Source organism: Equus asinus, chromosome 26 (genome assembly GCF_041296235.1).
Source record: "Equus asinus isolate D_3611 breed Donkey chromosome 26, EquAss-T2T_v2, whole genome shotgun sequence".
In the NCBI taxonomy this organism is placed as follows: Eukaryota; Metazoa; Chordata; class Mammalia; order Perissodactyla; family Equidae; genus Equus; species Equus asinus.
Window position 1 is genome coordinate 19,465,369 of NC_091815.1, and position 23,738 is coordinate 19,489,106.

The 23,738-nt window shown below is 42.2% G+C and overlaps 1 long non-coding RNA gene across 2 annotated transcripts in view; it reads right to left on the reverse strand.

The window, feature by feature from the left end:
* Positions 1-23,738, reverse strand: part of LOC123281298 (uncharacterized) — a 71,223-nt gene that overhangs the window by 10,174 nt on the left and 37,311 nt on the right. The window contains exon 3 of one of the 2 annotated variants that reach the window (XR_006520734.2): positions 1,764-1,826. The exons of the other annotated variant lie outside the window; for it this stretch is intronic. This is a non-coding gene — a long non-coding RNA (uncharacterized lncRNA). The remainder of the gene's footprint in view (positions 1-1,763; positions 1,827-23,738) is intronic. 2 annotated transcript variants of the gene reach the window in all.

A 23,738-nucleotide genomic window follows, 5' to 3' on the forward strand; every position in this document is an offset into this window, starting at 1 on the left:
TTAGACTATATTAAAATTAAAAACTTTTGTGCACTAAAGAATACAATCAGAGTGAAAAGGCAGCCCACAAAAAGGGAAAAAAATATTTGCAAATCATATACCTGATAAGAGGTTAATATCCGGAATATAAAAAGAACTACCATTCAACAACAAAAAACTCCAACAATCCAATTTAAAAATAAGTAAAGGACTTGAATAGACATTTCTCTAAAGAAGATATACAAATGGCCAATAAGCACATGAAAAGACGCTCAACATCACTGATCATTAGGGAAATGCAAATCAAAATAACAATGAAATACTACCTTACACCTATTAGGATGGCTACTATCAAAAAGAGAAAAGGAAAAGATAAACAGAAAAGAAGAGGGCCAGTCTTCCTTAGCAAAAAAAAAAGGAGGAAGATTGGAGGCGGATGTTAGCTCAGGGCCAATATTCCTCAAAAAAATAAATAAATAAAAATTTTAAAAAAGAATAATTTAAAAAAAAAACAGAAAAGAACAATTGTTGGTGAGGATGTGGACTGGGAGCCCTCGTGCACTGTTGGGAATGTAAAGTGGTACAGCTACTATGGAAAACAGTATGGTGGTTCCTCAAAAAATCAAAAATAGAATTACCATATGATCCAGCAATTCCATATCTGGGTATATATTCAAAATAATTGAAGACAGGGTCTCAAAGAAATTTTTGAACACCCATTTTCATAGCAGCATTATTAACAATAGCCAAAAGTGGAAGCAGCCCAAGTGTCCATCACAGGGTGAATGGATAAACACAATGTGGTATATACTTGCAATGGAATATTATTCACCCTTAAAAAGGGAGAACATTCTAACACATGCTACAACATGGAGGAAACTTAAGTACCTTATGCTATGTGAAATAAGACAGTCAAAAAAAAGACAAATATTGTATGATTCCACTTACATGAGGTACCTATAGGGTCAGATTTATAGAGACAGAAAGTAGAATGATGGTTGCCAGAGCCTAGAGGGAGGGAAGCATGAGAAGCTGCTGGTTAACGGGTACAGAATTTCAGTTTTGCAAGATAAAAGGAGTTCTGCAGATTGGTTGCACAACATGAATGTATTTAATACTATTGAACCACACATAAAAAATGGTTAAGATGGGGGGCTGGCCCCGTGGCCGAGTGGTTGGGTTCGCGCGCTCTGCTGCAGGCGGCCCAGTGTTTCGTTGGTTCGAATCCTGGGCGCAGACATGGCACTGCTCGTCAAACCACGCTGAGGTGGCGTCCCACATGCCACAACTAGAAGGACCCACAACGAAGAATGTACAACTATGTACCGGGGGTGTTGGGGAGAAAAAGGAAATAATAAAATCTTTAAAAAAAAAAATGGTTAAGATGGGGCCAGCCCCATGACCTAATGGTTAAGTTTGGCACGCTCCACTTAGACAGCCTGGGTTCAGTTCCCAGACACAGACCCACACCACTCATCAGTGGTCGTCATGCTGTGGCAGCGACTCACAAAGTGGAGGAAGATTGGCACAGATGTTAGCTCAGGGCAAATCTTCCTCAAGCAAAAAGGGGAGGATTGGCAACAGATGTTAGCTCAAGGCAAATCTTCCTCAGGAAAAAAAAAGGTTAAGATGGTAAATTTTATGTTATGTGTATTTTACCATAATTTAAGATATATATAGCAACAGAATTTTTGGTAAGAAAAAAAGGTGAAATAAAAAACATGTTCAGACTTTTTTAAAAGTAGGTATTCAAGTCACTAATAAACAAATGAAAACGTACTCACTAGTCGTAAGCAAAATTCAATCTGACAGCATAATTTGATACCACTGCACACCCACCAGTGTGGCTAAAATAAAAAAAATATGTAGTGTTACTGAGGATGCCAGTCGGACTCCATTCATTGTCTAAGGTAGCACAAGTCAGTACAACCTCTCTAGAACACTAGGTGTTAATATCTACTAAAGCTGAACATTCATACCCTGTGACCCAGCCATTTCCCCAGGAATATTCCCAACAGGAATGTGTAAATATGTTCACCAAAACGCATCTACTGGAATGTTCATAGCGGTGCTATTCAGAACAGCTGTAGATTGGAAAACACCTAAACGCCCCATTAATAGAATGGATGCATGCAGTGTGGTATATTCACACAGTGGAGTACTACACAGCAGTGACAATGAGCAAACCACAACTGCATGCAGTAATGTGCACAACTCTCACAAGCAGCGAGGGAAGTCAGACTCAAGAGCATTGACTGTGTGCCAGATACCGTGCAAAGCAAGTTACACACGTTATCTCATTCAGTTCAACAACACCCTGAGGTACTGTAATTATCCCCATCTGACTGATGAGGAAACTAAGGAACAGAGAGGTTAAGCCCCTTGTCTGTATTCACAGCTAGTATGTAGTAGACACACTCAGCTGCATGTCCCTGAGACCCAGATGCAACTAAGTCCCACCAAAAGGGAGAAGTGGTGCCCAGCCCCTTCCCACTGAGGTCCTCAGCCGAGGGCTGGGAGACATCAGCCGCCTGTTGGCTCCACATTTCCTCCTCTCTAAAGCAGAGGGACTCCACTCTCCCAGGGACCAGAACAGAAACGGGATTATCTGTGGGAAAGGGCACATTTGTTTTTGACAAAAGAACAGCATACTTCCCACCAAGCTGGAGAGAAAATTCTGTCAGTTAGTCTGCTTTCTCCTTGACTTCTAGCACTCTAAGAAACTCGGACTTGGACGTGGTGTGGTGTGACGTCTGATGACAGGGATCTCGTTCGGAATGGGCGGGTGCAGCTGCAGTCCACACTTGCAGTTTTCCATCAGTGCATTGTTGATACTGAAGGCTCGCAGGTTCCGGAGGAGAGTTCAAAGAGTCACAGTCCATCTCGCTCTCTTACTTGTCTCTTCTCGTCCTTTGGCCCCCATCTCCCCATCTTCATCGTCTCTTCTTGTCCTTTGGCCTCCAAACCCCTACTAAAGCATCGTCCAATGGAAAAACGTGAGCAATTGCAAAGTGCAAATCATATGTAATTTTAAATTTTCTAATAGCCATATTTTAAAAACCAGGTGAAATTAATTTTTTTTTTTTAAAGATTTTATTTTTTCCTTTTTCTCCCCAAAGCCCCCCGGTACATAGTTGTGTATTCTTCGTTGTGGGTTCTTCTAGTTGTGGCATGTGGGACGCTGCCTCAGCGTGGTCTGATGAGCAGTGCCATGTCCGCGCTCAGGATTCGAACTAACGAAACACTGGGCCGCCTGTAGAGGAGCGCGCGAACTTAATCACTCGGCCACGGGGCCAGCCCCAGGTGAAATTAATTTTAATAATATATCTTTTTACTTTATATATTCGAAATACTAAGTGTATATTCAATATAAAATTAAAAAGGAATTTTTTTTTCTTACTGAATCTTCCAAGCGTTTTTTACACTTACGGTGCCTCTCATTTCAGACTTGCCACATTTCAAGTGCTCATTAACCACATGCGGCTGGTGGTTCCTGGACAGTGCAGCTCGAGTATAATCGATTCCATGCGATTCGCTCTTTAAGATGCCTAAACCCATAACTAAAGCTGTTTATTGGGTGCTTACTGTATGCCACATGAAGTACCCAGCACTTGGCATGCCTTCTCTCATCACAACCTTAAGAGTAAATGTTGTCATCTCTAGGTTATATACAAGGAAACTGAGGCACAGAGAAGGCAAGAAATAAGCCAGAGGACACAGAGCTTATAGACATAGGGCCAGAATTTGAACTCAGATCGTATGGCATTCCAGCTCAAGCATGTGACCACAGGCTTTGCCTAGTATGATTTCTTTTCATTTAAGTGCTTTTTTACATTAAAATTTAAGATTCCATATATAAGCATGACATAAATATTAATCAGAATAACATTCCAATTCCTCAGTTCAGAGAAAAGCCAATTGGTGATATAAATTAACTTGATTATAAAACTTCTTATCCCAGACACTACACTGTGAATGTAGTTTAATCAATACTACAGGGCATGGTAAAGGCTACATCTCAAGTTAAGCTCGTTAAGGTTGCCTGGTACATTTTAATAAAATGATAAACAGAGCAAAATGCAGGTGTGCCCTGATTTACACATCAGACATGGTGGTGAAATTACGGTGACTACCTCAGTTTGCCACCAAGGGAGGAGTCTCTTGGAACATGAGACTTTCAAGTGCTATAATTAAGAATTTCCAGACAAACTGGGACATCGGGTCGGCTCCTCTACCTGAAATATTGTAGTGGGTCAGGTCTTTGAAAACTGCACCGTCTTGCTCACCTGCCTACCTGAGTCCTGCACAGTAAGAGCTGATTCTTTCCCATTCTGGGTGATCTTCCTCTGGCCAGGGCCCTAATTCATTTGCCTTCTCTTCCACCGTTGGTCCTAGTCCATGTGACTCTCAGGTGGGTACCATCCAATGGACTCCCAATGTGTCTCCCCTCTGGCCTCTTCTCCATACTGCAGCCAAGGGGATCTTCAAAAATGCAGATCTGATCAAATGACTCTCTTCTCCAGTGCCTGGGGTTTACAACCCTTCAATGACTCCCCAGAAATCTTGAAATGAAAAGTAAAACCCTTCACAAGCCCCACAAGGCAAGGCTTGGCCCCGTCTGCTTCTTACACTCATGTGAACGCCATGTCCCCTCCACTCACCTCTCCTCCAGCCCCACCGGCTTTCTCTCTGCCCTCAGACTCATCGATCTCCTTGATGCGAAAGGGCCTTTGCCCATGCTCTTCCCTCCACCTGGAATGTTCTTCCTGCCCCTGTCCCATCAAGCTGACACTATTTTATCCTTTAGATCTTACCTCATGAGTGATGAAACCGGTAAACAGTTAGCCATTGATGGATTAGGTAGCTAGTCACAAATAAAAATGGCAAGCAATAGGATATATCAGAGTATATGAGGAAGCTGTTTGGCGTAAACCTACTTTGGCCTGACTTTATTTTTCCAAAAGGGCCTGATGTGGCCATTGAACTTGCATTGTATATCTGTTTAAGCACATGCTATGTCCCAAAGATAAGAACAAATGGCCTTAAGATAAAGGTGCAACTTCTCCTACATTGGAATTTCCCTAAGGATAAGCCTCTCTCCCTAGGCCAGGAACTGATTGCTGTGACCACCCAGCTTGAGACAACAGACCTGCCACCATGCTGTGTCCACTGAGACAGTAGACCTGCTACCTGCTGCATCCATCAATCGCTGTGCCAACACAGCAATCTCGTGACTATTGTAAAAGGGAAATTTCAATCATATGTGAAACATGCCCTTTGAGGGGATATAACCACTCTGTACACCCCACTTCTTTGGTGCCCTTCCTTCCTTGGGGAGGGAAGGCCCCAGGCTATACGGTCCTCACATTTGGCTCAGAATAAGCTCATCCCATTTTCAGTTACAGATTGGTTATGGATTATTTGCATCGACACTAATAACTAAAGTTTTTTTTCTTTTTCACAATTACTGATTATAGTTTTTAGTTGTTCACCCGTCCATTGTTAACTGTGCTGTTTAGGCAATATGCTATCAGACTCCCACTAGGTTCCTATAGGTAACATCTCCCTAGAGCCTGGGTCACCATGGTAATGCGTGTTCAAGCTGTTTGTCAGAAATTAGGACCCTCTTGTCCAATTCAGGCCGGTTGAGACCACCAACCCATCAACTGGGCCCAGGCAGATGCCCAATAAGTGACTTTTGACATCAAGAGGCTGAAAACTCCATCCTCAGATTATGCTAATGCCACCATTTTGTAAACATGGGTCCTATGAAGAGGCATGGAGCTTGACTACGCTTGTGCAGATCATCAATTACCTCACCTCTCCTCACCTCCCATCATCTATCTCCACACTTCAGACCACCTTGCCCTCTATGCCATAAATAACTCTGAGCCCTCCCTTTTTTTTTAAGATTGGCACCTGAGCTAAGGTCAGTTGCCAATCTTCTTTTTTTCTTCTTCTTCTCCCCAAAGCTCCCCAGTACATAGTTGTATATTCTAGTTGCAGGTCCTTCTAGTTGTGCTGTGTGGGACGCCACCTCAGCATGGCCTGATGAGCAGCGCCCAGGATCCGAACTGGTGAAACCCCGGGCTGCTGAAGCGGAGCGCACAAACTGAACCACTCGGCCACAGGGCCAGCCCCCTCTGAGCCCCCATTTTGGAGGAGGCAGATTTGAGACTCATTCTCCCCCTTTCTCGCTTGGCTGCCTTTTGATAAAAACCCTCTGTCTGCTGCAATCTTGTCATCTCGGTGATTGGCTTTCTAGGTGATGGGCAAAAACCAATCAGGCTCAATAACGACGACTTCTTGGAGAAGCCTTCCCTGAAGCCCCAGTGCAGATCACAGCCCCTGAAGCCGTCCCTGCGTCTCCTCCAGAGCTCACAACTCCACATTTGCATGTGTGTGTCTGTGACTCATTCCTGGCTCCCCCAGTATACAGTTTGAGGGGGCAACTCTGTTTTGCTTTGATACTTTATTCCCAGCACCCAGCACTGTTCCTGGCATAAAGCAGATGCTGAATAAATATTTATTATTGGAATGAATGAATGAATGAGTGAATGAATGAGTATAAAATGTTCGATAAAATTTGGGATTTTTTTTAAATGGGCAAACCTTTGTAGTCAAGATTACCAGCACAATTTTTGTTGGCTCAGTAGGAATGTGAATTCCTCCTAACATTGCTTGGTAATTAGGAGAAGAGGTCCCAGATTTTGAATTTCATGGATCAGAAAATTGGGGGGAAAAAGGAAAAGGGGCAATTAATATAGGATAGCACTTTTAAATTTTTGCTAATTGAGGGCAAAGAAAAAAATACACCTTCTATGTGCTGGCTTCATCATTTCATAAAAGAAAGTCCGCTTTAACACCTAAAGAGTAGGAAAGACCTAACTTCAGAATTCACTCTGTCCCTTCGCAGGCAGGGAGAATTCACCCCTGTCCATCATGGGAGATATGCCTTGAAACAAAAAAAGAGAAAACAAAAACTCAACTAGATTTGTAGAAAGCATGAAAACAGGAGGCAGTAGCTTGTAGTTGTCACATACCCGGGCATTGAAGCCAGAGCGACCTGGCTTTGATTCAGGCTCTGACACGTGCGAGATGGATGTCCCTGCACCAGTCACAGCCCAAATTTCTTCACCTGCTCCATGGGGGTAATAACTACATCCACTTCAGAGAGTCAGGGGGGAGATGAAAGAAGACAATGTTTATAAAACACTTAGCATAGTGCCCAGCACGTGAAAATGTTAACGGCATTGGATCCTTGCTGTCCCCCAGGATGGAAATCAAGAGAGACAACAAACGGGAGTAGAAAGCAAAAGTTTATTAGCTTGTGCACTGCAGAGGCACAAAGGAGCCAGTGTGGAAAGGAAAGGGGCAGGTGAGCAGCTCATTAGACAGTGGGACTGTGGGGCTTTTATTAGGCGGAGGCTGGGAGAGGGCCTTGTCGTGGCATGCAGAGGTGGGGTTTTCCTGGCACTTGCGCTGTTGTTCATCATGCCACCACATGCGATGCATGTATCAACAGCATGCTAGCTCTCCACCCTGAGTGTGATTTTTACCATGGTGATGGGGTTAGGGTCGCCTTCAGACAATTCCTGGGTGCTTGGGTGCATGCATAAGCCCAGGAAAGTCCTGAAGCTGCAGAACTGGATCTTGTTGGTCTCTATCTGATTCTCTTAGCTTGCTAATTGGTTAGGGACCTTATCTTGTTAGGCCAGGGGCCTGCTGGATGACCCTGTCTCCTTAGGCTGGTTCACGTCTCAAAAAGGCATTCAGTGATGAGTGGCTTTGTTATCGGTTCCATTACCCAAATTTTTATCATCAGGATCTCTAACAAATGAGCAACTCAAAGACAGGGAATACCTGACCAAGGGGAGGAAATCAGGAAGTGCTTCAGAGAAGAGGTGATGTTTGAATGGAGTCTTTAAAAACATCACACCAGTAATATAATCCTTTCCACAAAAATCACAGAATAGAGAGCAGCATCAAGGAGAAAATAGCAATCTCTTAAGTATCAGCGAGAGCCCATTCAGGAGACAGCAAAGGCAGGGCGTTTTAAGCAGGGGACATTTACTGCAAAGAATTACTAAGCTATGACACGGCCTAGGACTCAGAATGCCCAAGAGAGAAAACACCTGAAGGAGCCTCCCCCCAACACTTTGCTCTTTTCTCTCCTCAGGCCACACCCTCCGAAGCCCTCATCTCCTTCCTGCCGGAGGCCCCGGGGGCCCAGCTGAGGTTGCAGACTTGCCCCTGCACTTACCCAGGCTGCACCCTGTCTGAGGCCCCAGGGAGTCTGCTCACCAGTTTCTCCTGTGTTCCCGAGTTCTCGCCCTGTCCTCTCCCAGAGTCTAGAGTTTGGTGGCATCGCCCTTCTTTCCTCCTTGCCCACTTTCTCTGCCCTGGGCTGGATGGCATCATAACATTAGTAATAACTGCTGACGACTTTGTGCCACACTGGACAAGGTGGGCATTTTTCTCACCATTTTTCAGATAAAGCGGCAGAGAGAAGGCAAATGCCTTGCCCAGGTGCCCAGACAGAAGGAAGACAGAATTCCAGAGCCACTCCTTCCAGGAAGCCTTCCTTGACATCTTCTCCAAACCTCAAATCTAGAATTGATGGCTATTTACTCTGAGTACCTCATGGGCAGGCCCATGACTTTCAGCTTCCTAAGGGCGGGGCCAGGTCAGGTTTGTTGTGGGACATCCTGAGCCTGATGTAGCAGGTACTCAATAAGTATTTGTTGAGTGAATAAAAGAATGAATGATGGAGCTGATCTCCTTCCCCGTCTTGGGCCACAAAAGTTTTGAGGGAGGCAGGCAGATCTGTCTGAATGTTTCTTTGCCCACTTACCGGCTCTGTGACCTTGGGCCAGTTACCTAAAATTTCTGAGACCCAGTTTCCCTCATATAAAGTAGAGGTGTGGTCTGTGGGGAGGATGAGAGATGACCTACAACGTCTGGCACACAGTTGGCGCTCCATGAACAGCACTAGGGAGACAGGTGAGCCTCCAGAGTCAGGCTTCCTGGGTGAAATCTCAGTCCCCCTGACTAGCTATATAACCCTGGGAACTCAATTTGCTCTCTGGAGCTCATTTTACAGACACGTCATGTGGGACCAGTTACTTGGTTGTGGTAAGGCCTAAATCAACTCGGAGAGGGTCCGTTCAATGAAGGCTGGGAAGGAGGGAGAGAGAGCTGAGAAAGAGTAATGGAAATTCCTTTAAAGTTGGCCCAGTGCCCCTAGGGGACCAAACTCCTCAGACAGGAGAGCCCAACTGCTGGGTTTCATGACTACTTCTAGCTGTGTGACTGTGGACATGTCACTCTGCCTCTCTGAGCCTTGCTTTCTGTACAAGGGGGACGTTGGTAACACGAGTGGCTTCCTGGGGTTGTTGGGAAGCAGGTAAAGCATGGAGCATACAGTAAGTGCTCCATAAATGTACTGTCATTGCTGGCCATCAGAGTTTTTGCAGTTACAGCATCTGACTTCCGCAGATGGGTAACTGATGCAGAGAGGAGCAGTTACCTGTTCAAGGTCATGGAGACTGTATCTTGATAGTTCCTGCAGTAGCTTTAGCCATTCCCTCTGCTGAACCCCAAAGCAACCTGCAGGCTGGGCTTCTGGGTAGACCAGGCAGGTAGTCCCCCTGGGCAGGTGGGGTGAGGGCATCAACAGTAACAGCCCCTTTGCAGAGGGCGTACTGTGTGCTAACCACTTGCTTTTTCATTAAATCCTAAAAACACTGCAAAAGTGGCATTATTATTATCCCTGTTTTTTTTTAAATTGGCACCTGAGTTAACAACTGTTGCTAATCTTTTTTTTTATTCTTCTCCCCAAAGCCCCCCAGTACATAGTTGTACTGAACCTCAGCCCCAGCTCTGTTTATTAAATGAAAAAGGAAACAGTGCTCAGTCCAGACATATCCAGTGAGTTTGGGGTAGGGTGTGGGGCTCAGTCTACCTCCCTCCACCCTGGAACGTGGGTCCTGGCTTGAGGCTCTTTAGAAGCTTCAAAAGCATGGGAGAGAGGACAGCTCTGTCCCCTCAACGCATCCCATGCCATCCTCTGGGTTTCAGAAGCCTCACTGGTTCCCTCTCAGACCCTAGGGCAGCAGATGGGTCTCCAGAGGGCAGAAGGCCCAGGGGGCAGGGTGGGGCAGGCCAAATGTGGAGGCAGGGTGTGAGGGACTGGAATTGGCCACCCCAAGACATCTCTCTTTGGCATGAGGATTATTTTGGGCTGGTTACTTAAAAAAAACTGCAGACAGGAAAGCAACTCTGAAAAGCAGAGTTTACTTACTCTTTGTCAAGAAACATTTACATTGTAAAGGAAATCTCCACCTGTAAAGGTGTCTCCCTCTCTGTACCAGGAAGGAGGGGGATGACCTTATCTCTAGAAACTTTTATCAATGCAGAAGGCAAGGACTTAAATCTGCATAATAATCTTACTCTTGTTTACTGTACTTGTCTGGTAACCTCCTGTGACTGACTCCCCCAACCCCAACATCCTCCTTTGAGTTTAGCTGAAGATGATATTTAAGGTGGTAGCTTTGGCCATTTTGGCGAGTTGCTCAGGTTGCCTGAGCCTCTGCCATGTACACATGTTATAAAGCTTTGTTTAATTTTCTCCTGTTATTCTGTCTCATGTGAATTTAATTCATTCTCTGGCCAGAAGAACCCAGAGAGGGTAGAGGAAATGTCTTCCTCCCCTACAAGGGCATGGCCTCCCTCAGCTGCTCCCCAGGGCACCTACCTGCCTTCCCTTCATGCTTTTACTTGCTCTGTTTTCTATCTTTTCTCTTTCATACCTTATTGTGGAGTTCATGTCCTAGGTTCCAGTTGGATAACTTTTTCTTCAGCTGTGTCTATCTGTTCTTCAACCAATCCGTTGATTCTTTCTCTCAGTTATTTTAAAGTCATGAAAATACAGTAACCTTGTGCCCTCCAGGACCAGTTCAACTGACCTCATCTCTTATCAACAGAGTGATTAAGAATTGCCTTTCAGAAAATTTGCAAAGTCACATAGCCAGAGCCTGCGCAGAAGAGGAAATCTTGACCTGAAAGGACCTCAGAACCAAAGATTCTCCTCCACATGGAACCAAAGGACTGCAAAACAGCCGGAACTTAAAAGCTGGACTCTTATCAGAAGTGAAGGGTCACTCATTCAGGAAGATCTGGTGTTAAAATTCCTTCCCCACCTCCTCGTAGATGTTTAGAGCCCCATCATAGAAGTTTAGAACCTCACTGTAAATGTCTAGAACCCTGTCATAAATGTTTAGAAGCCCACCAATCCAAACCAGCCCCCCAGTGTTTCCACATGCCAGCCTTTTCTCCCTAACCTCTTAAATTTTGCCCCAAATCCTGAATCTGAGACAGATCTGAGGGTGCATGCCTCCTGTCTCCCTGCAGATCAATCTTGCAGAATAAAGCTGATTTCCCTGCCAAAAGCTGCAGCTGTAATTATTTGGGGTTTTTTTATGTGCATTCGGCAAGAGAACCCCAATTTTGTGTGGTAACAATTTGGCAACCACAAAAGGACAAGGTCCTGTGACCTCCCACCTGAGGTTCTGGAACCCCTGGCAGGGTGTGGGGTCTTTTCATTGACCCTAAGTGGCCACCTAGACAGTTTTGTCTAGAGGCTCAACTGATCAGATTCCTGTTTCCCCACTTCAGTGCTCCAGGCCCCAAGGCATGTTTTTCTTTGGGGAGAAGAAAAGCTTCTGGATCAAGACATCTCTGGGCTCTGGGTAACTTTAAGAAATCGACTATCCCTTACCTCATCTCTCTAGTTTGATTTCCTGGATATTTAAGTTTGGCTTGTATCCTGGGGAATCCTGGTGGGCTGAGTCCTGAACCTTGGGCCTGAACCACCCAAGGTAAATAGAGGCAGGATAAAAGTTTCAGTCGTGTAGTTGCTTCTGGATCTGGGCAACTCCTGGCGCCGGTTTCAAGTTGCCCCTGGCAATCTGGTTTTGGGTAGCTCTAGCACTCATTCTGAGCTACTCCTGGAAAACTAGCTGGTATTCTGGTCTGTGTTATATGTCATATTGTATTGTGTGTTAATATTTGTGTGAATTGAATTGGCTGTTTTGGAGACTGAGTTTCTCAGTAACTGTAATAAACTCTTTTTAGAAATTACCCTGTTTGTTTCAGCCACCTTGGGAAAATCCTCCTAAAGTGGGGATAACTGTAAACAGCTGGCTAGATAAGCAGGATAATTTAAAATTACAGTGGCCATTTTGGGCTCTTTTTGAGCCTCCAAACCAAGGAACAAGTGATCAACATTTTCACCTAAAGTTTCCAGAAGCTATAAATATTTACAAAGAACTGCAGAATCCTACCAAGCTTGTTTTATGTCTTGAGGGCTGGACTTGATGATTGTCAGGTTGTGGGGGGGTCCCAAAAAACAGTTAGACAAATATGTGGTTGCACCTCATTTTTCGGTCAGAGATGGGTAGACAGAAATGTGGGTTGCACTCTCTTTTGAGTTAAGGATCCTACCAAGCTGCCACTCACCTCAGGGGAATTACTTCGGTCATTTGAAGGAATGTTCTGATTACATAAGATCATTTAAAAGTGCGCTTAAAAGTAAAGACTTCAAAATTGCAAAATAACCTTATTGAAAGTTTTGTTGCAAAAAGCTAATAGAAAATTAAGTTATGAAACGTATGTAAAAGAAAAGCCTATTGGGTCATGGCTTTACAGACACCCCATAATCTACCTTCAAAGGAGGACCCAAAATGAGCCCCTCCCAGGGTTAATGAGACTCAGAGATTTTCTGGGAAACTGCTGTTCAATACAGTCAGGTATAGTTACTGCTCATCCCAACTGAAACCTGACAAGATATTTGAAAGGAGTTAGCAACTAATGATCAGAAATTTGGCCACGCTGGAAGCTGATACTCAGAGCCTGATAGGAATTTTCTTTCCAAGCCTTTTTTGCTAAGTTAAAATAAAACTAAGCACCCAGAGGGAAAGAAGCAAATTAGAGATGATGTAATTGGACAAGTAGATCAACCTATGATGTCATTTAAGTTACAACCCAATTTCTGAGGTATTAAGAGAAATTCTCCTCAGAAAAAAATCCTTGCAAGACTGGAAATGCAGCTCTAGAGGGAGTTCAAATTCCACCCATTTCCCTTATCTGAAAAAGCTTGCAAAACTCACCAGGAACTATCTAGCACATCACCAGTTCCTAAAAATAAAGAAAAAAAGGAAAAAAAGGAAAGAAAAACAGCCATAAGAGCACCCTTACCCAAATCTAGCATCTTAAGTGTCTTGTCCAAAAATATTAGTAGAAAAAGTTTTTTAAAAAATTTGGATTCATAACTAGGGAACCTTTCATTACTATACCTGATTCATGGCAGTAATTTTAAAACAATAGCTGTGGAGTCTCTGTGTGTGTGTGTGTGTGTGTGTGTGTGTGAAATCTTACCTCTGAATGGTATAATTTCTTCAGAGCTCTATTCAATTTGCTTAAAGCAAGCAATTATATAAATTATTTCTAAATGTAATAGTAACTAACCCAAAGACCTTTCAAGTTAACATGATATAAATTAATCTTTGGTAAATGAAAGCTTATTTAAGATTGTTGGTTGGATTAAAATGGATATGTCCTTAAAGTTATCAGCATTGGATATGATGCAGATATGCGGCCTTTATTCTACATTATTGGTCAAATGAGCTTGTGTTATCTCTCTTACAAAACTGGTTAGCAAAAATAACTTAAACTGATGGCTAATTTTGCCTAATGTTTATGAAGTTTTGTAGGCAATTATTGGGAATGAGTAAACTAAATAGATGTGAAAAAGATAAAAATTTGGTGGTAAACTTTTTAACAATAATTGTGTGCTACAAAGTATGTACTGTAAATAACTTCAAAACTTTTGGTAACCTAAAACCTTAGAGTTTTTCTAAATTTAGTTAAATGATTAAAAATTCATTGAATATCTGGGTTGTTTTCAAATAAGATAAAACACTGAAGCATTATCACTAACCCTAAGTTTATCTACTTTTGGCTTCCTATTACAGAGAAAACAAAAGATATTTGAGTCTATTAGTAAAGATGTTTTGTATTTTATTAGAAATTGTACTATGGAGGCTGGCCCTGTGGCATAATGATTAAAGTCCAGTGTGCTCTGCTTCAGTGGCCCAGGTTCACAGGTTTGGATCCCGAGTGCAGACCTACATCATTCATCAGCCATGCTGTGGCAGTGACCCACATATAAAGTGGAGGATTTTTGGCCCAGATGTTAGCTCAGGGCTAATCTTCCTCGAGCAAAAAAAGAGGAAGATTGGCAACAGATGTTAGCTCAGAGTGAATCTTCCTCATCAAAAAAAATTGTACTATGAAGTAGCATGTTTCTAGAAATTATGAAAAGTATTTATAAATTTGTGAAGTCACAGAATAGCAATGTAAAAGACAGTTCATAATTGCTTACTTCTTAGTTTTCACTAAAAATAAAGGTCTGTAAGCGTTAATAATTCTAATTAATATATGTGATTGAAGCTACTGAAAATTAATAAGGAAAGTATCTTTGTATTCAAGGAAAGTCAGACACATGTCTTCAGTAAAGGAGGTATAAGGTATGAAATATTTTTGTTTGTTTTGTTAAGAAGGCTAAGTTTGTCCTAAAGGACTAGAAGGGAAGAAAGAAGGCATGGGACAAATTCTGAATGTAAGAAGAAAGTGATAGAAGGTTTGTGGAAGAGGAACCCTGAAGAAAGAATTTTGTGCATGGTCAAGTTGGTTAAGATTAAAATGAATTCAGTTAAACAAATGAATTTTAATATAAAATGTAAGCTGTTGCAAAAGTTAAATGTTGGTTTTCTCTCTTAAAAGGATAATTTTCTTAAACTTTTAGTCTGCTCTTAACAAAGAGATTATGAAAGGTTTTTTTCTTTGTGTAGCCTACCAGAAGGGTGGGGATTTAATGTTTTATCAAAATTAATTCCTTGTATTGTTTTTACCAGGTCTTTAATCACAGGTACTAAGGTTTTTCTTACAGCTATTTAATTTTATGCATTTACCTGAAAATCTTTAATTGTCACCATGTTTAAATGGATAACTAAGCATTGTTTCATAGGGACCTATGATATTGTGTGGGTCAATGTCATTAATATAAGTGTTTTAAAAATCATATAACATTCCTAAAATTCTGATCTGTGCTGGTTGTCAGCCATAATTCTAGTTATTATCTTGAAGTGTTATATGTCACAGAAGTAGCCAAGTTTCTTTGTCAATTGCCCCTTTTGAGTCTTTTGTCATTTGCAGACAGTTGTTGTTTTACTCTGATGTTTTTACAGATGTATTTCATCTTCAGAGAGATTCATGGAAAGGACTCTGACACTTGCTCTAGAATGCAGATTTCTAGTAAAATTTCAGATTATAAAATTGAGCTGGGTAAGAAATTACACACTTCTAATGGAGAAACTGATGACCTCATCAAACTGCTAACAGAAGATTAAGATCAAGAATCAGTGGCTGGCTCTGTGATGTAGTGGTAAAATTTGGTGTGCTCCACTTCAGCAGTCCAGGTTCATGGGTCTGGATCCTGGGTGTGGACCTACACCACTCATCAGCTATGCTGTGGCAGCAACCCACATATAAAGTGGAGGAAGACTGGCACAGATGTTAGCTCAGGGCTAATCTTCCTCACACACACACTCAAAAAGATCAAGAATCAGTTACATAGGACTGAATGAACTGATGAGGATGATCATAATTTTTATGACTTTTCATTTGAGATATTGCTGATTTTTAATGTTTTGTTTTTTCCAGATTTAAGGAGACCTTTTTCTCTGTTCTCCTGAGCTAAATATAACTTATAGCAATTTGGTAAATTGTACCTTTGTAAGTAGAATTGAAACATTTATCTTTTTTCTCCCTACCTGATCCTTCCAGAATTTGGAAACTCTTAGTGAGTGGCATTGTTTTCACGGCAATACAGTTATTTGCATAAGTTCAATAAGAATCTGTTCTCCTCATAACAGGACACAAGGGAAAACATTAGTTATATTGCTAGAGCTTTTACTGGAATGTCATACTTGAGAGAAACCAGCAGACTCAGATATAACAAGACAGCTAAGGGACAAAGATTGACTTCATGGAATAAAGTCACTTGGAAATATTGGCCTTGTACCTGGCTTACAGGTTCCCATAAGTCTTACCAGGTGAGTAAAGAAGGTCACTTCATTGATAGGTGCACAGAATCTCAGGATATTTTGGAGAACCTCAAGAGAAGAAAGGAATTCACCCAAATCTATAGGTATTGCAGGCAGAGTCTGATAACAAGTCCTTGGCTTGGTTTTTCCTGGTCTCAAGAGGCCTTTAAAGTTCAATCTGAGATTCCTTGTGAAAAGATCTAGCAAAGCAGATTTAAAAGAGCCTATATGATCAACTGCTATTTTTGCTGTACTTATGTGAATAATTGGGCCAAGTTTATTGAAACTAGACTTATTTTGGCAACCAATTAGTTCTAATTTGGCTATGTTTGGTAAAAATGATTTTGGAGAGAAAAATTATGTTTCAACAGAAACTATAGTACACATTCATGGATATTAAGTTCTAGTTCTGGTAATTGTCTTTGAGGTTTTTGTTTTCTATCTATAAACTGGACTGGATCCTGAATTCTAGTCTCTTGAAATATCTGGCTACAAATCTCCAAACTGATGTTTTCAAATTTTTCCATCATTTTCATTTGGAATCATTGAGAACTGAAACTACCCTTTTTCCTGAAGCCCTGAAAACTGAATCTGGACAACTTGACATAAACTTAAGAGCAATTCATGCCTGTTGCTGTGTAAGCCACTCAGAAATACACCTGAACACTTGATGACATCATCAAAGACATTTCAAACTGCAAAAGATGCTATGACCTTGACATTTGGAAACCTTTTGATTGGCTGGTCCCTGGGCTCAGAAACTGGTTTATAATTTGCTCCCACCATTAACTTTGTTTTCCTTTTTGTTTCTTTAGAAATACTCCTCATTAAATACCTGATTACTTTTTTACATGATATACGCCTAACTTTGGAAGCCCACCTGCATCACCATCTTACTAAGAGACTGGTTCAATGAGATGGAACAACCTATGCTCCTTGTTAGGAGAAAGAAGCTAGAGCAATCATCACCCTATATCCCTCAAGATTGAGAAATGAACACTAAAATGGGGGGACTTGTAACCACGGGCCCTCCAGGACCAGTTCAACAGGCCCCATCTCTTATCAACAGAGTGATTAAGAACTGCTTTTCAGAAAATTTGCAAAGTCATGTAGCCAGAGCATGCACAGAAGAAGAAATCTTGACCTGAAATAGCCTCGGAACCAAAGATTCTCCTCCACATGGAACCAAAGGACCAGGACATGACTGGTACTTAAAAGTCAGGCTCAGGGCTGGCCCGGTGGCATAGCAGTTAAGTTCACACGGTCTGCTTCTCAGTGGCCTGGGGTATGCCAGTTCGGATCCCGGGTGCAGACATGGCACCGCTTGGCAAAAGCCATGCTGTGGTAGGCACCCCACGTATAAAGTAGAGGAAGATGGGCATGGATGTTAATTCAGGGCCAGTCTTCCTCAGCAAAAAGAGGAGGATTGGCAGCAGTTAGCTCAGGGTTAATCTTCCTCAAAAAAAAAAAAAAAAAGTCCGGCTCTTATCAGAAGTGATGGGTCCCTCATTCAAGAAGACCCAGTGTTAATATTCCCTCCCCACCTGATCATAAGTGTACAGAACCCTATTATGAAAGTTTAGAACCTCATTGTAAATGTTTAGAACCCTGTCACAAACATTTAGAAGCCCACCAATCAAAACCTGCCCCACCAGTGTTTCCAGATGCCAGCCTTTTCTCCCTAACCTCTTAAATTTTGCCCCAAATCCTGAATCTGGGAGACAGATCTGAGGGCACACCCCCCCATCTCCCTGCAGATCAACCTCGCAGAATAAAGCTGACTTATCCTCTAAAAGCTGATGCCATAAGTAATTGGTTTTTAATAGGCTTCAGGCAAGAGAACCCTGTTTTTGTGTAGTAACAATACCATTTGGATCTTTTTCCTTTTATAAGAGTTCCCATTCTTTGCCAAAACTGAAATCTCTTTGATGTCTTTCAATGTAATAATTGTAGTTATTTTTGTATCCATCCTGTATCTCTTAAATCAACTTTAGTGTGGTATGACTTACACAAAATAATGTGCACTGCTTTTAAGTATGAAGTTTCATGAGTTTTGACAAATGGAAGTGGGGTGCTGCCATAAAAACAAGAGAGTGGGCAAACCTGGAAAGCCTTTGAGGAAACTGTTAGTGAAAGCCAGAAGAGCCTCAGAGAAACTGATTATTCTTTATTATGACAAATTATTGAATAGTTATACCAATTCCATTAATAGTTTAATGCAAAATTAGCTAACTGCCAGGTTAGGAACAGCTCACAAGAGTACCCTCACTTCTAATTTATTACGATGGCTGATGGTTGGCTAAATCCAGTTCTTCTTCTAAGTTAGAGGGTCCCCAAGACCACCCTTAGGTTCGATAATTTTCTAGAAGGACACAGAACTAAGTGAAAGTTTTTATACTCATGGTTATAGATTATTACAGCTAAAGGACACAAATTAAAATCAGCCAGGGGAAGAATTACATAGAGCAAAGACCAGGAAAGTTCCAAATGCAGAGCTTCTAGTTGTCCTCTCCTCATGGAATCAGGCTCAGTATTACTTTCCCGGCATTGCTGTGCAACAATATGCACTGAGTATTGTCAGGGAAACACCCATGCATTAGTGTCCAGAGTCTTTCCTGGGACTCCATGGTTGACTGTCCACATGGCTGACCTCAGGCTCCATCCCCTCCAGAGTTCAAATGATATGAAATCACCAAAAGTTCCCAAGTCCCCAGCCTAAATTACAGTTGGTCTAGCTCAAAACTCCCACCTTCAAACACTTGGTTACTCTCTGGATGGCCCCACACCTCCAGATAGACAAAGATGCTTTTATCGGGTAGGACATTCCAAAGGCTTAAAGATACTTTCCAGGAGCCAAGGGCAAATGCCAGACCTTCTTTTGGGTAAGGTTAAATTCTTTACTACACAGGCCACCTCCTGGCTTTTGGCTAAGACTCTCACAGCAAAACAATCATCTTTTGTCTTATATTCTGAGGAGCTAGTGTGAGGTAGGGATAGATTTAAGGAAATAACTAATCCATTCTATAAAGCCATTTTACATTTTCATATTTTTGTACTAATTTGATTACTCTTTTTCCCCCTTGATCAACCACTATTTGTACCTTATAATTAATTTATGCTGAACTGTTTAGCATAGAAATTTGTTGATGGTTGGCTAAATCCAGTTCTTCTTCAGGTCATTTTCCATCAGTAGTACATCCTAAGAAGGCTTTAGCTCAAGCTCCCAATACATTTGATCATCAACACCAGTCCCATCATAAGGCTTGTTTACATAAGGTAGTTTACTTTTATCAACAAGGCCAGTGTTATACCACATCACAGCAGATGCAATATGAAAAACAAAAGTCAAAAGATACTGGCAAATTATCAGAGTCCCATTTGGTCATTAACAATGTGTCCAGTCCATCATCATATTGTATGACCAAAACATCTTCCAGAGTAATGTCACTGAGGTTTTCAGGCTTCAATTTGACTTTTCAGGTTCCAAAAGCACGAGTGGTCTTGGCAACATATGGCTTCACCCTTTCATGCATCTATTATGATTGACCTAAGAGACAATACCCTCTATTACCCTGAGTGTTTCTTGAGACACCAGTGTAATATTGAATTCACTCACTGCACTTAGTCATTCTTTCTTTTACCCTCGGTTATTATTCCCTCTTCTCTCCCTCTATCATTTTACTAAAACTCTTCTACCTTTGTAAGAGATGTTAGGGTCAGGCATTGGGCTGGTCCAGATTTTTAGCAACAATACCAGTTATGCCCCTTAAAATTCATGTGTTGAAACTCTAACCTCCAACATGACTGTATTTTGAGATACAGCCTTTAAAGAGGTAATTAAGGTAAAATGAGGTCATAAGTGTGGGGACCTAATCCAAGACAACTGGTGTCCTTATAAAAATAGGAAAAGACATCAGAGATATGCACACAAAGAGAAAAGGCCAGGTGAGGACACACTGAGAAGACACTGTCTGCAAAAGCAAGGAGAGAGGCCTCAAGAGAAACCAAACCTGATGACACCTTGATCTTGGACTTCCAGCCTCCAGAACTGTGAGAAAATACATTTCTATTGTTTAAGCAACCTAGTCTGATATTTTGTTATGGCAGCCCTAGCAAACTAATACACTAGTCTAGAAAGTGCCTCCCCTTCAGTCCACTCCTGTTATATGGGGAAAGCTTATATTGATACAGAGCTAATGGGATATCTGGATCACTAGGCAATACAGATACATTCCCCATCAAGCCCAGTTTTGCCAGATGGAATGAAGGTACAACCCACTCTATCAGGCCCTTAGGAATTCTGACATAAAGGTTTAAAGGCCTAGTTATAGTTATTTGCTTAAGGATCATCCCTGCTTCCAGCACCCAGATTTGCACCCTGGTCCTGGACTGCTACATCAGGTAGGAAAAAAGAAAGTTGAGGTGATGTGGGGAAGGATTGTATAATCGTACCAGCATCCTCCCCTACACCCTGTTCCCCAGATTCCCCAGAAGAGCAGAGGAATCCATCCATTGGGGACCCTCCACTGGCCCTCCTAATTTTGAGTGTGAGCACACACTTGTGAAGGAATGTAAGCCAACCCTTCATGCCTTTATTCCCCACTCCCTGCTTTAGACAACAAGTGTTTCAATGGCCTGTCCCCATTCTCTATCAAACCATTGCTATTCATGATATGAAACATGATATGTCCACTTGATGTGATATCTCTTTTGGACATTATGGACTGAAAATGTATCCCTTGGTCTGAAGAAATGTAACTCAGTAGTCTAAATTGGTACAATATCTTCTGTTCCAGTCCTTTTATTGGATTTTAGGCATTTGCATCTACTCTCAGATATCAAAGGCCCAGTCCAAAGCAAGCGTCTATTCCTGTCAGAACCCATTTGTAGCCTCCATGGACTACCAGCCTCAGTCCAATTTGCCAGCTATGTATGAGGTCTTCACTGCAGAGAGGCTGCCCACCAGCCCTCTACAGTCTCTTTCTTGCTGGCTGACAGAATAGTTGTTGTTAGCATTTTATGCCTCAGGTGGTGCAAGAGGAATATGTCCAGACTCAGCCCATCTCTGGATTGCTGGAGCACCCCATGTCCACTCATTCTATAGACTCAGTCGGCCACTTCGAGTGAGCACACCAGTATATCCACTTGCCAATCAACTTCCAATCCTAGAAGGAGGGTCTTCTGATGGGTACTGATATGTCCTACTTTAATGTACACCTAAATTCCTATAGTGATTTTCATAGGGTCATGCCCCATTAGGGATCTTTTTAATAGGCCGGTTTTCCATTTGTCATCTACCTGACCATATGGGCACCTCACTGGCCACTGCCCATATGTAAAAACCCAAATACAGGGCAAATAGCATGTAATTCAGCCCACTGAGTTAGTTTGTTTTTAGCTTCTTCAATCAGAGTGGTGACCTTCCAAACAGGATGCTGTTGGTTCATCTTGGAACCAATATTCATAAACCAAGCAGCTCTGTGTTGATCAATACAAAGCTGTTCATAGGGCATTGCCCATGTGATCATAGGATCTGGCAGCTCATCAGATATTTCCAAAGTCAGCCCGAGGGGAAAAGAAGCCCTGCTTATGAATACAGTAAGTATCTCTTAAGCGCATTGCCCCAGTGGCATGTTCCTGCACAAACCATTTCCATTTTACTATGAAATTCTTCTAGTCGCCACCTTCCTTGTTAAGAGTGTTTCTCCAACATCACCCAAGACATTATGGGTATTTAAGGTTTCAGGATTCTTTTATGTCCTTCAGTCATAGGGGCAATCTCAAGGCACAACAGTCAGCTAGTTATCTCCTATATGGAAGTTTTCTGTTCCAAAATCCCAGTGGTCATCACTGGGTGGCACTCATTGGCTTTTATTGAAGCCCCAGTCTGTGATCCACACAGGACTATTGCACAGAATTTGTCAGTACCAACACTCCAACTCCTAACAGGGCATTCATTAAAGAGAATCTCTTTTTATCCACCAGACATTCTATACTGTTTCAAAATAATAACCTGGGTGGGCGTGGGCAATCTTACTGCTTACATGTTATGCTAACATGTGCAATCAACACTAGCAGAAGGGCAGATTTATATGCCTTCCGTTTTACAATACTAGGTAGAGGAAGCACTCCCAGTAAGACAAACACTCATCCCCATAATAAATTAGGCTAAAGGAGACACATCCCCTTCACAGAAAGTTTGTTCAAACAGTCCAACTTTCATCCTAACATTCACCTTAATGCGATCAACCATTGTGTCTCTGTATCAAGCCAATCTAACTGTAGTGCCCATTAGGACTTCACCAACACGTTTTGGAATCGGAATGCCTCGTGTCAAGGAGTCCAGGAAAAGCCTTGCTCCATCCTGTGACAATTTTGCCCACTCATGTGCCTATAGCCTGCGGTCCTTATGCAGGGTCAGACCAAAAGACCCTGCTGCTTTCATCAATTCTTATACTAATTAGATTGCAGCCCCCCTCTCCAACCCCTGCCCCCAAGATTGGAGTCAGGTTTTCAATTGGCATCTTTGCATTCTGGCTTTTTAGATTCCTCTAAACTAGGTTAAATAGAGATTTGGTTAGAATTCTTCAATGTTGAGGGACCAGGAGGGGTGACCATCTGTCCTCCCAACCACAGACACTGCTGTATTAAGATGTTTGTTTTGCCCCAATCAATGTTTGCTTTATTCATTCCATTTCTTTCTTTCTTTTTTTTTGGTGGAAGATTAGCCCTGAGTTAACATCTGCTGCCAATCCTTCTCTTTTTGCTGAGGGAGACTGGCCCTGAGCTAACATCCGGGCCCATCTTCCTCTACTTTATATGTGGGACGCCTACCACAGCATGGCTTACCAAGCAGGGCCATGTCTGCACCCAGGATTCGAACCGGCAAACCCCGGGCTGCCAAAGTGGAATGTGCGAACTTAACTGCTGCGCCACCCGGCCGGCCCCCATTCCATTTCTTGATAACTATTCAAAGATTTCTACTCTGCTGGAACAAGTCCCTTGACTTACCCCTTCTCTTTCCTTGTTCTCTTAAAAATCACTCTTTCTTCTCTCCCTGTTGTTTCAGCCTAACTTTTTCCTTCGATAGCGGCCCTGAGACCAGCCAGAATCCAAGATTTCTCAGCATGAAAATCCACTCCAACATTTTCTTTACTTTTATTTTAACTTTTCCCGTTGATACCAGCCCTCAGGCTGGTTGGTAGTAGCTTAAAAGGGCAGGAATTTGAGCTTGGCCCAGCATTAGCGTTTGCCCAAACATTTTCTTTACATGCATTTTAGTTATTACAGATAACAATGACCAAGGGATTGTATACTTTGTTTGTTTCTTGTTATTTTGCATTTTCTTACCCATCTATTGTGCCTTATTTTTAGGTTTTGGGTCCATCATTTGCAAATTCCATTGGTAACTTTTACCTTCAGTAACTGATACAGCATGGCAGCAGTTGCAATACCATGGTTGACGTGTGGCCATCCAGGAAGCCAAGTTCATCATAAGTCACCTCTTCATCTTTTTCCTTCTCAAACTACATGTTTTACTGAGTCAGGGTCCTTCTAACAAATCCCATTTCTGATGCCAACTACGATGTTAGC